The sequence below is a fragment of the Armigeres subalbatus genome, chromosome 2 (genome assembly GCF_024139115.2).
Source record: "Armigeres subalbatus isolate Guangzhou_Male chromosome 2, GZ_Asu_2, whole genome shotgun sequence".
In the NCBI taxonomy this organism is placed as follows: domain Eukaryota; kingdom Metazoa; phylum Arthropoda; class Insecta; order Diptera; family Culicidae; genus Armigeres; species Armigeres subalbatus.
The window spans coordinates 181,417,802-181,423,801 of NC_085140.1; positions in this window are offsets into that span (position 1 = coordinate 181,417,802).

The following is a 6,000-nucleotide window of genomic DNA, read 5'->3' on the forward strand; positions in this document are numbered from 1 at the left end:
TCATTAACTTTAAATGCGTATGTCCAAACTAGTGAAAAAATCCCATACTGTATCTACATCACATGACAAAGAAGAATCCCCCTAGCATTAAGAAATCCAATTCATATTCAACTCGTACGCCATGCATTTCCCTTCGTCTTCCACTGGTTATACGCACTCACTTTCATATAGACAGCGTCATCGCAACCAACGTGAAGAAAAAACGTCCTTGTCGACCGCGTGGTAGGTCCCGCTCACTTGCTCGAATGCACATGCATCTGCATAGCTTGTGGACTGTAAACAAATTCACTCTCAAATTCTCTGTTTGGCCCCGAAACACATGTGCTGCACTAACCAAGAACCTTTAGTCAACCTACAACCTACATAGAATCAAACGCCAATCGGAGAGAATCCCTCGCTGCCGGGAAGCACAATCTTGGTAAGTCACCCATCATATATGATGGCATAAGTAGCGGGAGAGCACCGCAAATATCGGGGAGAATGTCTCCCAGTCGTCGTCGCGTCGCTCGGGCTCGATAGGTGCTGTATGTTAGGCATATCGACAGTATTACTACATACTGGCCATACTGCTGCTAACCTTACACTTGAAATTGCACAAAAGTGTTTGATTCGCTCTGGCCAAGATTCAGTCTAATGCGGCATTTTGCGAGGTCAGCATCTGATATTGTACCTTCAGTGTCCACCTTGTGGGGTGGCTCGTGAGTGCATTTTCGAGTTTTCATTTTCCGTTTTTCGCGTAATCCCACCGTCGATTTTGTTTGAAGCGCAGTCATACTTTCCCGAAATAAACCTGTTCTTTAAATTTGCACTCTAGAAAGTGTGTAGAAATTTGTATGTCAGTGTTGCTAACTGGGCTCGATAGTTGATACAACATACATAGTAAAAATAACACCGACCATTGAACTTCATTTAAACTGATCCTGATTTACTCTACGGTGATTGCAGCAGTAAGATTTGTTAGATTGGATTGAGTGTGTCGTCAATTTAAAAATAGTGCAACGAGTGTGTGCTTTACTTATTAGTGGAATACAAAAACTAAAGCAGGTGAATTCAAATGCAGCAACATTAAACATTTAATGGATAGTCATCGACTTTACTGAAACAGTAATTATTTACGGTGAGTGTTAATTATGAAATTCTATACAAAGTGGATGTTTAAAATCGATACCTTGAGATTGTATTTGAATGACCAATTTTGAATGTTATATGTTTAGTAACAACAACAACAGATGATTTACTCTTTTTCGAATTGTGCAATAAGATTTTCTAAACTTCACTACAGTACATTGGCGTACTGAAAGTTAAGTAACAACAACTCAAAGAATCATTTACACGAAAATGTTTGTTTAATTCTTAGAATCGAAGTGTTGCTCGATTTAATACGTATACATAACTATAGCTATTCTGAAAGTCGCTGTGTCTCGTGTTTCTTTCGTATAACTGCATTACAACGCAGCGATGCGTGTATGTAATGTGCGGTTTATCTATTAGGTATAATTGTTTCAGAATGTTATTGGAATCGCTAGGCAGAAATAAATGCCAAGCAGTTGAGGAATTGCTCTCAATATTTTAATTCCTCTTGGTCTAGGCATTTCCTTTCCCGGGCGGGACATTGCCGACTCACAGAGGTATATAAAACCAATGGGTTGTATGCACGTGTTTGCTTATCCCACTTAAAACACTGACTTTTGCTTACCCTAGTTACATTAGGGGAAGGTGGGGAAACTTCATCCCCCTGTTTTACTGAGAACCGAAGTAGTTTGTTGTTATTTTTCAGGTTGGCAACCGTATTTATTCTGCAGGGCGGTTTGCGTGTAAAGATTTGTTTAATGGCCACGCAAAATTTGAACAACTTCACCTAAAAATGACCAAATGCGTTCATGTTTGCAAAGCCCAAAGCCATAACATTGGCATAGTTTATTATTCTTATTTTTTGTAAACTAGACAGATTTTATGAAGGGTTGGCTTGAAAAAATATTGATTGCATAGATATCATATAAAGAGGATCAATTCTACCCAAATTCTATAATCGCATGTACTGTCGAATTCCATAACAAAATTCGTTCATAAATACGCACAGCAAGTGGGAAAATCTGCGTATTTAGTAGAAAAATATTTAAAAAATTAGAGAGCACCTTTCTACTTTTATCAATGTTCTTGGAGAGGGTTCGATTTTTGACAGCACTCCAAAAAATCGTTTGTGTATCAATAACAAAAACAATTTACAGCCTACCACACATCAGCAAAATTATATATTTTTTTATTAGAGAGCCTGTGCGAAAATCGCGTAAGTTTATTTAGTTTTGATTCAGTTGTGATACATTGGAAATGAGAAAAGGGGATCAAGTCTCCCCAGTCTCCCCTACTGCTTTGCAGCATACCATTACTGAATAGCTTAATACTTTAATAATCATATAATGAAATAACTAGCAGGCATTTAATTGAATTAATATTCACTTATAGCAGTGTAGTCAGCCATATCAAACTAATGTTCTACTTACTGGTTTTAGTTTTGACTATCTTTTGAGATCTGTTTAGCCGACATTCATGACTTCGTTTGACTTTATGGGTTGTTGGTGGGTCTGTATCAGGTGTAATCCATTGGTAGACTAATTGATCTTGACTTCAGAACTATTTAGAGAGCATGAGCACTATGACCGTACAATTCGTAGTTGCTTCTTCGCGATTTACTAGAACACTAGGACTTGCGAAATTGTACAGAGAACCAAGTGAATGGAGCTTGGCGTTAGCTATCCGTTCTCAATGTACACTGGGGACGCTTCTTACGCGACATTTTACGCGGATTTTGGGATTTACGTGGTTTTTTTTAGAGATTTTCTCATTAGTTTTTTATACGCGGTTTTTCTTAAAGGTCGGAAAACATGTGAAAATCGTGAAAAATTGTTTTTGGTCGATTTTAGAAAAAGTCGTTTTACGCGGATTTCGGATTTTACGCGGTTTTCCAAAACATATTATATATAATATATATGTATATAGGGGAACGGTTCGGCACTTCATCTCATAGCTCCCATTTCCATCCCATCAAAAACAAAGCAATTAAAACGTATTTGTTATTTATTTTTGTGATTTTTTTTTCAGCAGTGAGCACGCATGTTAGCAAAAAGAAGTGACAAGATTGGTGCTGTATTTCTTTGTTTTGCGATGAGGTGAATATATGTTCAGTGAGATGGAAAACGAAACAGTTCCCCTATATAATAAAAGTTTTTTTTTAAGTTAGTTCGAGTTAGTATATATTGATCCAATTTTGTCTACCCCCGATTTTAACACGTTTTCGACCTGATTTAAAAAAAAAAATTGTCATTCTTTTTATTTTCGTAAATAATACCACAATATACCATGAAATTATTTTCACCGCCTGTAGTTTATTACGAACGACTTCTGAGTACCTGGGAAATATTCTGTAAGCAATTTCGACAAGAAATAACGGGTACCGTTCACAAATTTGGCCTTTCCAAGGCTTAACATGATTCATATTTGTGGTGGAATGAATTAAAAAATAGAAATATTTTGACGTAGAATACGTCTTACGGGAAAATATTGAGGGATCATTCTACAGAATCAAATTTGAGACCGTCACGAAAAGTGGTCAGGAAGTATGAGCTTCCAATTGATTTTGATAATTTTCTGTATCAATCGATCGACAAACTCTTTAAGATTAGAAATAGTTGAACTATTAGAAATAGTTGAAAAAAGGCGCTATACACACTTAAATTTTTCCACCGATCTCGGCTGTGCAAATCTCGGTTTAAGTTCGTTTGCTGGAATATCGGCTGAATGAACGTATGTGGCTTCTTTGAGTGCCGCAGTAAACAAACTAATTTTTCAGCTGAGATGTCAGCAGTAAGTCACGAACCGAGCGCTCGGCTGTGCGGATCTCGGCAAAAGAATCAAAATATGCCGAGCTGAACTGAGTGTGTACTATTGAAAAATTCGGTTGAAAATCACAATCGATTGCGGCTCGTTTTCCGTAGGGTATGTTTGTTTTTATTTTGGCCGTGTGGCTAGTTTGGAAAGTTGATATTTAGCAACAAACATTAATATTTGTGTTCAAACTTATTGGCGCAAAATCAATTTATTTTGAACTGCATTTGTTGATTTAAAGCATTATTTTCACTTTTCTGTCATTTTTTGCCTTTCTCGTATACAAAGTATACGCAAAGGCTATATGATCGCTCCAAAAACGAATTGAGGTGATGGCTTTTTTTCTTCCTAATAAATGGAGGGGAATCTGCTCAACAGACATCCTGGGTTGTCGAGGAAGAACGCCGATACAACGGCGTTCCAGCCAACTTCATCTTTACACATCCTCCGAACTAGGTTGTCCGGGGTAGTGTCCAGACCACATGTGGCAAGCATGTGGTCACGCATTGCGCGAAAACGTGAGCACATGAACAACACGTGTTCCTCCGTTTCCTCTAAACCTGCGCACACCAAACACTCGGGTGAGGCCGAGTAAGCCAGCTGCGTTACCTGTACTGTGATTTTGCAGCACGCTTAAACGCCGGGCACATCGAACCCCCCATGGGGTGCTTGCTGTTCACAGCTTTGCTGGAACAAATCAAACAATTGGGAGGGTTCGTGCAGCATTGTGCCTTATGTCCCTCCAATCCGCAGCGTCGGCAGAGATTGCTTCTGTCAGGGCCTTTGCAGTCCCATTGCTTGTGCCCTGGTTCCAGGCACTTGAAGCAAACTTCGGGTTGCTCGTATATGCCCACAGGGCATACCGACCATCCCACCTTGACGCTCCCTAACTTGACTACCTTGGAGGCGTCCGCTGCAGATAGCCGAACCAATGCTACCTGCGTCCCTGCCGGACCTTTCCGTAGCCGAACGGCTGCGGTGGGCGTCTCCACTTCACACTGTCGCCGCAGTGCCGTGACGAGCTCTTCGACTTCGGTGATCTCGTCCAGGTCTTTAACCCTTAGATTCACTTCCATCGTGAGTGCCCTCACCTTGACCGTCTCGCCCAGGACCCCCTCCGCCAACTTCTTGTTGGCGGCGCCCTTTTGCGAGACGCCCCGCTTCAGCTCGAGGATCATCTCGCCCATCCGGGTACTTCTTATTCGACGTACGTCGGCGCCGAGTTCACCGAGCCTGACGTCACTCCTCATCGCCTTCAAGACGTCCGAGTACCTAGCCTCGTCCGTTTTGATGACTAGGGCATCGCCCCTGGAGCGATTGGCGCCTACCCTAGACTTCTTGCTACCCTCATTCGCCTGGGCCTTCTTTTCGGCCCTTGACGTCTTCGGTTTCCTCTTGTTCTTGACCAAGGTCCAGGAGGCGTCATCCCCATCTATTTCCCTGGTCTGGGGTGGCTGAGAGTTCTCAGCATGCTGTAACCCCTCACCACCGTCTTTCCTGGGTGGACGGACCTTTCCAGGTCCTTCCTCCCCCGGTTTTGGAGGTACCTGGCCGGGGTTCAGCTTCCCAGCCCCACTACCCTTGTTCGGGGTAGTAACCCTCTGCGTTTTGGAGCGGCCCCCAGGGAACTCATCTCCTGGAGACTGTCTACCCCGTTTTTGTGTCTGCTCCGTTGGAGCAGTCACCCCCGACGTACCCGCAAATACTTGAGCCTCAGTCTGGGTAGACTTTGGTACCACCGTCTTCGCTGGCACGCCTTCGGTCGATTCGACCTTGCCCGAGTCCGCGAATCCTTGGGTCTCAGTCTGGGTAGACCTCGACTCCACCGATTTCACGGGTTTACACTTGGCCGTCCCGACCGCCCTCTGCAGCTTGGCGTTCAACATCGGCTTTCGAAGTTTCAGCAAGTTCCCCTTGTGATCCTTACTGATATTATGCTTCGATGACGCAAAGTCAATGATGGCGTCCAGCTGTTCCGTCGCCACCTCGAAGGGCGAAAGTCCATCGCGTTTGCGGTTCATCGCCTCCACAAGCCATGAGCCGTCAATAACCCCTACCGGCGTTTTTTAGCCGAGATGAAGGTTGAGTGACCCACGCTGGCGCTGCGCACCGAGCTGC